General features: G+C 39.1%; 1 pseudogene; it reads left to right on the top strand.

Moving 5' to 3' along the window:
• The first annotated feature begins 13,188 nt into the window (after window positions 1–13,188).
• On the top strand, window positions 13,189–13,735 carry LOC100980475 (plasmolipin-like; annotated as a pseudogene).
• Window positions 13,736–13,984: the final 249 nt, after the last annotated feature.

Below are 13,984 nucleotides of genomic sequence, written 5' to 3'. Positions count from 1 at the left end.
CTGAAAGCATCAAGAAATAAGAAATACATTATCTACAAGGGAGTTCCAATATGACTATCAGCATATTTCTCAGCAGAAACACTGCAGGACAGTGATATGGTTGGATATTTGTACCTGCCCAAATCTCATGTTGAAATGTAATCTCCAATCTTGGAGGTGGGGCCTGCTGGGAGTTGTTTGGATCATTGGGGCAGATCCCTCATGAGTGGCTTCAGTCATCCCTTTGGTGATAAGTGAACTCTTTGTGAGTTCACATGAGATCTGATTGTTTAAAAGCATGTGGCATCTCCCCCTGACTCTCTCTCTCACCCCTGCTTTCACCATATGACAAGCCTGCTCTCCCTTTGCCTTCTGCCATGACTGTAAGCTTCCTGAGTCTTCTCCAGAAGCCAAGCAGATGGGGTCACATGCATCCTATAAAGCTTGCAAAACTATAAGCCAATTAAACATCTTTTCCTTATAAATTACGCAGGCTCAGGTATTTCTTTATAGCAATGCAAGAATAGACTAATGCAGAAAATTGGTAAAGAGTAGAGGATTGCTATAAGGATACCTTAAAATGTGGGAGCAGCTTTGTAACTGGGTAGCAGACAGAGGCTGGAAGAGTTTGGAGGACTCAGAAGAAGACAGGAAGATGAATGAGTGATTGGAACTTCTTAGAGACTGACTAAGTGGTTGTGACCAAAATGCCAATAGTGATATGGACAGTGAAGTCCAGGCTGCTGAGGTCTCAGAGGGAAATGAGGAACTTATTGGGAACTGGAGCAAAGGTCATGCATGTTATGCCTTAGCAAAGAGACTGGATGCATTCTGTTCATTTTCTAGGGAATCTGTGGATGTTTGAACTTGAGAGTCATGACCTATGGTATTGGCAGAAGAAATTTCTAAGGAGCAAAGCATTGAAGATTTGACCTGGCTGCTTCTAACAACCTATGCTCAGATGCAGGAGCAAAGAAATGATTTAAAGTGGGAACTTATATTTAGAAAGAAAGCAGAGCATAAAAGCTTGAAAAAATTGCAGGTGATGTGGCAGAGAAAGAAGAAACTTTTTCAGGAGAGGAATTCAAGTGGGCTGTGGAGCAATCATTTATTAGAGATATTTGCATAACGAAAAGGGAGCCATGTGCTAATAGCCACGACAATAGGGAAAACACCTTGAAGGCATTTCGGAGACTTTTGTGGCAGCTCCTGCCATCACAGGCCGAGGCCTAGGAATGAAGAATGGCTTTGTGGGCCAGGCCCAGGGCCCTGCTGCCCTGTGCAGCCTCAGAACACTTCTCCCCACATCCCAGTTGCTCTGTCTCCAGCCTTGGCTGAAAGGGCCCCAGATACAGTTCAGGCTACTGCTTCAGAAGATGCAAGCCATAAGCCTTGGTGGCTTCCATATGGTGTTAAGCCTGCAGGCATACAGGGCACAAGAGTGGAGAGTGGTGGATTCTTAGCAGCCTCTCCCTAGGTCTCAGAGGATGTATGGAGAAGCCTCAGTGTCCAGGCAGAAGCCTGCTGCAGAGGTGGAGGCCTCACAGAGAACCTCTACTAGGACAGTGCAGAGGGGAAATGTGGGGTTGGAGGCTCCATACAGAGTCCCCACTGGAGCACTGCCTAGTGGAGCTGTGGGAAGAGACCCATCATCCTCCAGACCCCAGAATGGTAGAACAAATGGCAGCTTGCATCCTTAGCTTGGAAAAGCCACAACTATTCAATGCCAACCTGTGAGATCAGCCCTGAGGCCTTAACCCTGCAAAGCCATAGAGGAAGAGCTTCCCAAGGCCTTGGGAACCCACTTTTGCACCAGTGTGCTCTGGATGTGGAACATGGAATCAAAGAAGATTATTTTAGAGCTTTAAGATTTAATGAATGCCCTGCTGGGTTTTGAGCCTGTGTGGGGCCCATTGCCCCTTTCTTTTGGCCAATTTCTCCCTTTTGGAGTGGGAATGTTTATCCAATGGCTATACCCCTATTGTATCTTGGAAGTAACTAACTTGTTTTTTATTTTACAGGCTTCTAGGTGGAAGGGACTTGCCTTTTCTCAGATGAGACTTTGGACTTGGACCTGGGACTTTTGAGTTAATGGTGGAATTAGTTAAGATTTTGGGGGATGATTGGGAAGCATGACTGTATTTTGCAATGTGAGAAGGACAAGAGGTTTGGGGAGGAGTAGGGGGAGAATAATATAGTTGGATATTTGTTTCTGCCCAAATCTCATGTTGAAATGTAATCCCCAATCTTGGAGGTGGTAGCTGGTGGGAGGCATTTGGATCATGGTGGTGAATCCCTCATGAATGGCTTCAGCCATCCCCTTGATGATAAGTGAGCACCATGCTTCCTATAAAACTTGCAGAACTATGAGCCAGTCAATTATACCTCTTTTCTTTATAAATTTTCTTTATAAATACCCAGTCTCAGATATTCTTTACAGCAATGCAAGAACAAACTAATAGAGACAGGAAGGAGTAGAATGATATATTCAAAGTGCTCATAGAAAATAATTGCCAACAAAGAATACTTTACCTGACAAACCTGACTTTCAGAAGTGAGAAAGAAATGAAAACCTTCCCAAACGAACAAAAGCTGAGGGAGTTCATCCCCACTAGGCCTGCCTTACAGAAATTACTAAAGAGAGTTCTTTAAGCTTTACCTAAAGGCCAAGGCCTCTAATTAATAACATAAAACATACAAAAGTACAAAACTCAATAGTATAACTAATACATAATCACATTCAGAATACTCTGGATTGGTGGTTTGTAAAGCAATTTTATCTCTAGTATAATGATTAATAGACAACTCTATTACAATAACTATAGCAAAAATTAATTGTCTTGGGATACCAATTACAAAATTGTGTACTTTTTGACATCAAAAACTTAAAATGTTGGGGGGAAGTAAAAGTATACAGCTATTTTGTGCTCTCAAAGTTAAGTTGTTATTAGCTTGGAATAACCTGTTATAAGTATAAGATATTTCACGTAAGCCTCTTGATAACCACAAAACAAGAATCTACAGTAGATGTACAAAACATAAATAGAAAGGATTCGAAGCATAACATTACAGAAAATTATCAAATCAGAAAGCAAGACAGCAAAAGAGAAAGAAACAAAGTATATACAAAACAATCAGAAAACAAATTACAAAATGGTAGTAGTAAATCCTTACCAACAAAGAATTACTTTTAATGTAAATGAATTAAATTTTTCAATAAGAAGACATGGAGTGGCCAGAAAACCCAACTATATACTACCTATAAGACACTCACCTTGCCTTGAAGAGCACATATAGACTAAAAGTAAGGGGATAGGAAATGATATTCCATGTTAATGAAAAACCAAAGGATAACAGGTGTAGTTATACTCGTATCAGACAAAATATACTTTAAGTGAAAAAGAGACAAAGTTGGTCATTATATAATGATTAAGGGATCAATTCATCAAGAGGATATAACAATTGTAAATATATGCACACCCAACATTGGAGCACCTTAACATAGAAAAGAAATGTTAAAGGATCTGAAAGGAGAGATAATTGCAATACAGTAATAGTAGGGGGCTTCAGTACCCCACTGTCAACAATGGACAGATCATCTAGACAAAAGTTAATAAGGAGCCTGGGCGCAGTGGCTCACACACCTCTAATCCCAGCACTTTGGGAGGCCAAGGAGGGTGGATGACTTGAATTCAGGAGTTTGAGACCAGCCTGGCCAACATGGTGAAACCCCATCTCTACTAAAAATACAAAAAGTTAGCCAGGAGTGGTGGCATGCACCTGTAATACCAGCTACTTGGGAGGCTGAGGCAGGAGAATCACTTGAAGCCAGGAGGCAGAGGTTGCAGTTAGCCAAGATCACGCCATGGCACTCCAGCCTGGCTAATGAAAAAAAACTCTGTTTCAAAAAAAATTCATAAGGAAACATTTGACTTGAACTACACTTTAGACCAAATGAACCTAACAGATATATACAGAACATTCCATACAAAAGTAATAGAATGCCCATTTTTCTCAAGCACACACAGAACATCCTCCAGGATGGGTCATATGTTAGGCCACAAAACATGTCTGAACAAATTTAAGAGGATCAAAATCATATTAACTACCTTTTCTGACCACAACGGTATTAACCTAGAAACCAATAAGAGGAGAAATTTTGAAAATCCATAAGTATGTGGAAATTGAACAACATGCTCTTGAATAACCAATGGGTCAAAGAAGAAATCAAAATGCTTATACACTTCTGGTGGGAATATAAATTAGTTCAGCCATTGTGGAAAGCAGTTTCACAATTTCTGAAAGAAGTTAAAACAGTATTGCCATTTGTCCCAGAAATCCCATAATTGGGTATTTACCCTAAGGAACATAAACCATTGTACCATAAATGCACATGCACCCATATATTTATCACAGCACTATTCACAATAGCAAAGACATGGAATCAACCTGAATGCCCACCAGTGGTAGACTGGATTTTTTTTTAAATTTGGTACATAGACACCATGGAATACTACACAGCCACAAAATAGAAGGAGATCATGTCCTTTGCAACAACATGGATAAAATTGGAAGCCATTACTCTAAGTGAACTAACACTAGAACAGAAAACCAAATACCACATGCTCTCACTTATAAGTGGGAGCTAAACACTGAGTACATATGGACACTAAGAAGGGAATAACAGACATCAGGGCCTACTTGAGGGTGGAAAATGGGAGGAGGGTGAGGATTGAAAACTACTTATTGGGTGCTATGCTTATTACCTGGTTGATGAAATAATCTGTACACCAAACTCCCATGACATGCAATTTACCTATATAACACACCTGCACATATATCCCTGAACCTAAAATAAAAGTTTACAAATAAAAATTAAAATTAAGAAAGGGAAATAAAAAAAATATCCTGAGACAAAAACAATAATGGAAACACAACATACAAAAACTAGTGGGATGCATCAAAAGCAGTTCTAAGAGGAAAATTTATAGCAATAAATGCCTAACAACATAATATTACACCTCAAGAAACTAAAAAAAGAACAAAAAACTAAGCCCAAAGTTAGCAGAAGGAAGGAAATAACAAAGATCAGAGTAGAAATAAATAAAATAGAGACTAGAAAAACAGCAGAGAATATCAATAAAGCTGAGTTGGTTTTTAGGAAAGATAAACAAAGTTGATAAACCTTTAGCTTAACTAAGAAAAAAAGAGAGAAGACACAATAAAATCAGAAGTAAAAGAAGGGAAATTACAACTGATACCACAAAAATATGAATGCCCATAAGAGATTACTATGAATACTTACGTGTCAACAAATTGAATAATGTAGAAATAATGGATAAATTCCTAGATACATACAATTTGCCAAGACTGAATTATACAGACATAAAAAATATGAAGAGACCAACATAAGTAAAGGATTGAATCAGTAATCAAATGCCTCCCATCAAAGAAAAGCCCAGGACCTCATAACTTCATTGCTGAATTCTACCAAACATTTAGGAAAGCTAATACCAATCATTCTCAAACTCTTCCAAAAAATACTAGAGGAGGGAATACTTCAAAACTCTTTTTATGAGGCCAAATTCAGACAAGGACATTATAAGAGAAGAAAATTACAGGCTAATATCCCTGATGAACATAGATGCAAAAATCCTCAAAAATACTAGCAAACAAAATTCTACAGCATATAAAAAGAATTATTCACTATAATCAAATGGGATTTATTTCAGGGGTGCAATGATGTTTCAACATACCAAATCAATAAATGTGATACAACATATTAACAGAACAAAGAACAAAACCATACAATCATCTCATCAAATAAAAAAAATCATTTGGCAAAATTCAACATTCTTTCATAGTAACAACTCTAAACAGATTAAGTATAGAAGGAACATTTTTCCACATAATAAAAGCTAACATGACAATCTGATAGCTGACATTATACTCAATAGTGAAAAGTTGAAAGCTTTTCCTCTAAGATCAAGAACAAAGATATCCATTCACATCACTTCTATTCAACATAGTACTGAAAATTCTTGCCAGAGCAATTAGGCAAGAGAAAGAAATAAAAGGCATACGAACAGGAAACGAAGAAGTGAAATTGTTGCTGATTGCTAATGACATGATCTCATGTATAGAAAGTCCTAAAGACTATAAAAAACTGTTAGAACTAATAAACAAATACAGTAAAGCTGTAGGATATAACATCGAAAGTCAATAGCATTTCTATACTCCAACAGCACACTAGCTGAAAAAGAAATTAAGAAAGCAATCCCATTTATACTTGCTACAAAAATATAAAATATTTAGGAATAAATTTAAACAAGGAAGTGAAAGATCTGTACATTGAAAATTACTAAACTGAAATTGAAGAAGACATAAATAAATGAAAAGATATTCGATGCTCATGAATTAAAATAATTAATATTGTTAACATTTCCTTACCACCCAAAGCTATCTACACAGTCAATGCAATCTATTAAAATTCCAATGTAATTTTTCACAAAAATAGAAAAACAATTCTAAAATTCATATATTACCACAAAAAAACACAAATAGTAAAGCTAATCTTGCACAGGAAAAAGCTAGAGGCATCCCACTGCCTGACTTCTAAGTATATTACAAAACAATAGTAATTAAAACAGCATGGTACTGGCATAAAAGTAGACACATCAATAAAGGGAACAGAATAAAAAGCCCAAAAGTGAACCCAGGCATTTACAGCAAATTGATTTCTCAACAAAAATGGCAAAAATACACAATGGCAGATGGACAGTCTCTTCAATGAAGGGTATTGGAAAAACTGGATATCTGCATGCAGAAGAATGAGATTGGACTCTTACCTCACACTATATGCAAAAATCAACAAAAAATGGATTAAAGACTTAAACATAGACCTGAAACTATAAAACTAGTAAGAGAAAGCAGTGTGGGGGGGGAGGAATTATATGATATTGGTCTGGACAATGATTTTTTGGATTTGACCCCCAAAGCTCAAACAACAAAAACAAAAATAGACAAATGGTATTACATCAAACCAAAAAGCTTCTGCACAGCAAAGGAAACAGTTAACAGACTGAGGAGACAACCTATGGAATGAGAGAATATATTTACAAGCCACTCATCTGATAAGACATTAATATCCAAAGTATATTTTTAAAAAGTTTAAAAAACTCAAACAACTCAATAGTAAGAAAACAAACAACCTGCTTAAAAGATGGGCAAAGGGTCCAAATATAAATTTCTCAAAAGAAGACATACAAATGGCCAACAGGTATTATGAAAAAAAAATGCTCAACATCACTAGGCATTAGGGAAATGCAAATTAAAATCACAATGAAATATCATTTGACACTTGTCAGAATGGCTACCATTAAAAAGACAAAAGATGACAACTGTTGGAAAGATTGTGGAGAAAAGGGACTTCTAGTACACTGTTGGTGGGAATGTATATTAATACAGCCATTATGCAAAACAATGAAGTTTCCTCAAAAAACTAAAAAATGGAGTTACCATGTGAACCAACAATCCCACTTCTAGGTACATATGCAAAGGATTTGAAATCAGTATGTCAGAGAGATATCTGCACTCACGTGTTTATTACAACATTATTCACAATGGCCAAGTCATGAAATCAACCTAAGTGTTCATCAACTGATGAATGAAGAAAATGTGGTATATATAGACAATGGAATACTATTCCGCCTTAAAAAGAGGGAAATTAGGTCATTTGTGATGACATGGATGAACCTGAAGCACCTTATGCTAAGTTAAATAACCCAGTCACAGAAAAACAAATACTGCATATTCTCACTTATATGTGGAAGCTAAAAAAAAATTGAACACATAGAAGCAGATAGGAGAATTGTAATTTCCATAGGCTGGGGCATGGGGGCAAAGGTCCAAGGGGACAATGTTTTAGTTAGGCAGGAGGAAAAAATAAGTATTTTAGGTAATTGCTATTTTATTTAGCTTGATTCAATTAATCCACAATATGTACATATATCACAGCATCACTGTACCCCATAAATATGTATAATTATAATTCATCAATATCCAATAAAAATAGATAAGTATATAAATAAAAGAACATTCTTTATAGTTATCCTAAGAGTGAGAACTCACTGTCATTGGTTGAAGGCTGCTTCCAGAAGCATTAACTCTCTGGCATTTTATGCTTACTGTGTGTAAGGGCTGAGTATACCCTGTTAGCCAAAGGGGTAAGAAAGCCCTCTGACAGTGTCACAGGTGTTCCCTGTAACAACTTTCAGCAGGTAGAGATGAATGTGGAGAAAATACAGATGGAGTACCAATAGCATCTGCTAGTCATTGTAACTGAAGAGATGCCAAGAGGCCACTCAGTCATCTCTCTGCTTTTTAAAATGGCTGTACCTAAAACCACCCCTATGGAGACAAGCAACTCTTATTTCATGCCAACTTACCTCACACATTCCTGATTGCGGTAAACAAGTGGTGAGATACAACTAGAATGTGAAATGTACAGTGAGCTCTGAAACCCTCCCAAAAGAGCTTGTGCTCCAAAACAAAAGCAATGGTTCCAAGTAGCAACACCTCTAATGCTTCATCAATCCTTACATTGTACAGGCCCTGGAAGATAAATGACAGGCTACAAAGTAACCTGAGAAGTAACGATAGGCCACAGCAGCCCTAAGGTACCTTGGGAAGTTGGGACAAATCACAATAGCCCCTAAATATTCTGGGAAGTAGTAATGGGCCACATTAGCACCCCCAACACACCCTGGGAGGGAGTACTGGATTACATCAGCCCCAAAGTACCCTGGGTGTTTGGGATGGCCCACATCAGACCCAAGATAAAAGGAATCTCTGATTTTCTAATCCAAAGGTGTATTTCACATACAAAGCACACTGGAAAATATAATCAGCAATAGGCACTCTCTGACAGGCAAGCATTTCTCCAGGCATCTAAATAGCAGCTGACCTCAAGTTATAACTGAACTAAGATTCCTAAACAAAACTAAGCTTTTCCCTAACTTAAATGGAATAAACATACGAAGACACTGGTAAAATGATTAACAGCTCCCCAAAGCAGAGTCTTATTTTGTTTACCTTCGTATTTCTAGTCCAGTCACTGGGATAATAAATAGGTATCAAATGAATGGATGAAAGCCTTAGTCTAATTTTTTAAGACAGAAACTACCAATAATTATTTCTTTGGCATAAAAGGTGTGGGAGTCTATTTTCAAATACATGCAGGAATCAATGAGTTAAGTAAAGTGAAACAGATTTCTTTACTTTACAAATTCTCAGAGCCTTTAATATGTTAAGCTATATTTTAAGTCACCAGGCCAGGGAGATGACACATGCATAATTCCCTGAACTTATTTAACCACTAAACTCATTTTTCCCCCATGAAGCATTTCAAAATCCCAAAGAATTTTGAGACTTTTTAACTCCAAAGACTGATTAAAAATTGCAAAGCATAAATAATAGCAAAATCGAATTGCTATGGGAGATTCCGGCGGTGGGGTGGGTGTAGGTAATATAAGAGAGGAGAAATGGGAGCATAATGATTTGGGATTCCACATTAACTGATTGTGGCTACTGGTAAAAATTAGACGTCTAAACACAAGACAAGAATACTGTAAGGGATCTGGTGTAGTTCCCACAATCATGACACGCCCTTGCTGACAAATTAATCTTCTCCATCTTTGGATTCCATAACCAGTATTACCCTTAGACCTGGGCAACTAGGCCCCTCACCTATGGAGAGGTCTACACTTATTTCATGCCATGTTACATCACACATTCCTGATCGTGGCAAACAAGTCAGACTCTAAAGTTTAGAAGGCCCTGCACTATATCTCCTCCAGTGTGCCCTTCACATGAGGCAAGAAATCCATAGGACCAAGGGCCACATCCACTCAAAGCCCACATCTCCCCTTCGAGGTCCAGCTCTGGATCTCAGGATCCTGAGATTCCCTGCCCAATGTTTCCAAGTCACTTCCAGTACCTATGCAGTTCTGTCTTTTGGGTCCATTATTCTGAGAGCAAACTGTGTGCTACGGGGTGACTGGTGGGTGAGGTGATGGGGGTGATGGAATTTAGTCACATGGTCTAGAATAGCCACCAAAGGCTCCTAGTGGTTCAGGATAGAGCCAGAGGTGGAAAGAAAAGGAGATAGGGGCTGCATGGCTTGGGGAGTGGGGCTCCACTGATCTTCTTGCCTCAAGCTCTGCAAATATTAAGGGCAGGCCTGCCCTTAGGAGTACAATCTTCCTGTTCAATGAGCACATGTGGGAAGTAAATGGCAATGCTGCAAAAACTGCTACTTATTCCAGTACAGTTACTTGTGACTTCCTCATCCTTTGCACAATTATGAATTGTCAGATAACAGTGGCATTTCCAAGATTTATCTCCAGCATCTCATTGCACTTCTGAACTTCATACTTTGCAAGTATGTACAATAGATGCACCCATGTTCATGGCTATTTTAATTATATGTAACATAACCAAGAAGAAATTTTCAAAGGCTTCTAAATAGTCAATCTGTCACAGCCATGCACTTGCATTAATTCACAAAAAATCATTAAAAAATTAAGCAGACTGCCTCATCCAATAGGCTACATTGTGATAATAGGAAATGCCATGGGTCTACCCAATGGATGACCTTCTTCTAGCTCATATTCAATCTGAAAACTGAAAAATGATGATGTTGAGAGGACATGAAGCCAAGAAGTATTGGCAGCATTGAGAAGCAGTAGACAGAGATTCCTCAGAAAGGGAGACAGCTACTAAGCCAGGCAAACAGAGAAGCCATTCCTAAGCAATACCTGGCTCAAATCGGCAAAGAACATTAGAGGAAATATCTTAATATAAGTCGGAGCTGGGAGCCTTAACTGCAGATTCAGTAACAGCAGCTCAGTGCTGGGTAAGGACTACAAAGAATGCAAAAAAGGATCAACAAATCCTAAATAGAGAGATTTGGACAGAATCTGAACAGAAGCAAGGTTTTCAGACATATCTGGCCAAGACAAACCACTTTTTGTTAAAAAAAATATATAGACAGATTAATTTCAGAACTCTGCTGAATATCATTTAAACTTGATATGTGTAAGTTAACTGTAAAGTAAACTATATGTAATTCTTATTCCATGCCATGGGCTCAATTATTTTCAACAATTTGCTGTTTTTGTAGATTCCTCCACTAAAGACTTGCCCTAAGATGCCTTTAGCAATAAACTGTCGCATTCTGTGAACTTCAACTGACCATTTCAATAAGGAGGTTGAGCCCTGAATTTTCTGTCACCTGCAGTAGTGTTTGAAAAACTCATCCAATCATAAGACTCAACTGAATCATCTGTTAAACTGGTGGTTCTCAAATTGTAGTGAGCATCAAAGTCAACTAGAGGGCTTGTTCAAACAGATTCTTAGAGAATCTTACACAGTGGGAATTAGGAGATTCCAATAATTTGCATTTCTAGTAAGTTTCCAGGTGATGCTGATGCTGCTGGTCCATGGACCACCCTTTGAGAACCACTGTATTAAACACTCTGGATTCCCAGAATTCCACCTCCAATCCACAGAATCAGAATCACAGACTCAGGATCCTATTTTTAACAAACATTCATGATGATTTTTCCGGTCTAAATATACCACATCTTTTATACGCACTAAATTTCATGTTCTTTCTCTGTTTAGGAGTTCCTCAAACCATGATCAGAGTCCATTACCCTTATTCTACATAGTATTCTCAAACTCTTGATTATCTAATTCCCCAACTCAGAGCAGGTTCAAAGCTATCTACTATGTGGTGTGGAACTGGCTCTTTTTTGTTTGTTTGTTTGGTTGGTTGGTTTTTTATCTATAACATGAGATTTTTTGTTTGTTTGCAGAAAATGTTTTGCTCTCAGGTGAGGGGGTTTATAATAAGTGACTTATTTATTACAGATACAAATTCCAAACATAGTTTATTCTAAGCTTTTAAGTTCAACCTACAAATCGTATTATTCTATTTATAAATCTAGTAAAGTTTAATAATCACACAAATATTTTTTACTGATATTTGGTCCCATTTAATTAAGTACCCTTCTGCATTTTCAACTGCCCATAAGGGGATAGAATAATTCAATTTACTTTTTTTAGTTTATTTTTTTGAGATGGGATTTTGTTATGTTGCCCAGGCTGGTCTCAAACTCCCAGACTCAAGCAATCTTCCTACCTCAGCCTTCTTAATAGCTGGGATTACAGGCATAAACTCTCAATGTGCTTTTTAAGCCCCTTATATATCTGACTAACAAATAAAACCTCCCAAGCACTTAATCAATTCCTACGCACATAACAAATTAAAAGTACAGTGAATCTTAAAGTTTTCTTAAATGTCCAAGCATATTAATGGCCTTAAAATTATGGGCAAGCAGTCAGACAGGTTATGAGAAATTTATCCAGATATCATCTTAAAATTTGTAAGAATTGTGTTAAAAAGGATGGAAGATGGAAAATTGTGTCGTTTAAAGTATTTGAACCAAAACATGAAGACTTTCAAGAGTCTCAAGATATAAAAATTAAAACTTCCATTCTGGTAAAGGAACCAAGAACCTACATTGGGTAAAGGACGCCCTCTTCACTAAATAGTATTGGAAAAATTGGATATCCACATACAGAAGAATGAAACTCAATCCCCATCTCTCACCATACACAAAAATCAACTCAAGAGAAATTAAAGGCTTAAATATAAGACTGAAACTTTAAAAAATACTAGAAGAAAACAGGGAAAATACTTTAGGACATAGATCTAGGCAAAGATTTCACAGTTAAGACCTCAAAAGCACAGACAACAAAAATAATAACAGAAAAATGTAACTATATTAAACTAAAAAGCTTCTGCACAGCAAAGGAAACAACAGAATGAAGAGACAACCTGTTAATGGGAGAAAATATTTGCGAACTATTCATCTGACAAGGGACTAATATCCAGAATATACAAGGAACTCAAACAACAGTTTACACACACACACACACACACACACACACACACAATCCCATTAAAAAGTGGGCAAAGAACATAAATAGACATTTCTCAAAAGAAGACATACGGCCTCCTGCAGTGCTCGGGGCCGCAGCGGGATAGGGAGCCTCGGGGAAGAGCGGCGCGGGAGCTGGCACCTACCACTGGAGGGGCGGCGACGACGGCCCGAGCGACCTAGGGAGGCGAGCGGATCCGCCATGGCCGAGTTCCCGTCAAAAGTGAGCACGCGGACCAGCAGTCCCGCGCAGGACGCTGGAGCCTTGGTGTAGGCGCTGCGCACGGACCTAGGCTTCGTGCGCTCCCGCCTCGGGCGTTCATGCTGCTGCAGCTGGTGCTGGGGCTGCTGGTGTGGGCCCTGATTGCGGACACCCCGTACCACCTGTACCCGGCCTATGGCTGGGTGATGTTCGTATCTGTCTTCCTCTGGCTGGTGACAATCGTCTTCTTCACCCTCTACCTGTTTCAGCTGCACATGAAGTTGTACATGGTGCCCTGGCCACTAGTGTTAATGATGTTTAACGTCAGTGCCACCCTTCTTTACGTCACCGCCTTCATCGCCTGCTCTGCGGCAGTTGACCTGACGTCCCTGAAGGGCACGCAGCCGTATAACCAGCGTGCGGCTACTTCGTTCTTTGCGTGTTTGGTGATGATCGCCTACGGAGTGAGCGCCTTCTTCAGCTACGCTGCCTAGCGAGGAGTAGGCAGCAATGCGCCACCAGTCAGATGGCTGGCGGCTATGCCTAAACCACCTGTGCCACGGCTCCCCCTGGGGCTGAAGCCGCCGCTGGGTAGCAGAGCAGGGTCACCCCGCAAGCCCAAAGCTGGGGAGCCTTGAGCAGACTCAGCCCTGCAGGGACTACACTTGGTCCTCTCTGCCCACCAGACACAAGCTCTCACAGCGCTAAGGAAGCAGGCCCAGGCTGGCAGGCATCTGGGCTTGCAGGAGGCCAACCGCTGAGACCTCCTCCCCATCTCCCTTATTCAGTGGAAGTT

This window comes from Pan paniscus, chromosome X (assembly GCF_029289425.2).
Source record: "Pan paniscus chromosome X, NHGRI_mPanPan1-v2.0_pri, whole genome shotgun sequence".
NCBI classification, from domain to species: domain Eukaryota; kingdom Metazoa; phylum Chordata; class Mammalia; order Primates; family Hominidae; genus Pan; species Pan paniscus.
Note: the sequence above shows the minus strand (reverse complement) of the source record. Positions and strands in the feature narration are given on the sequence as shown.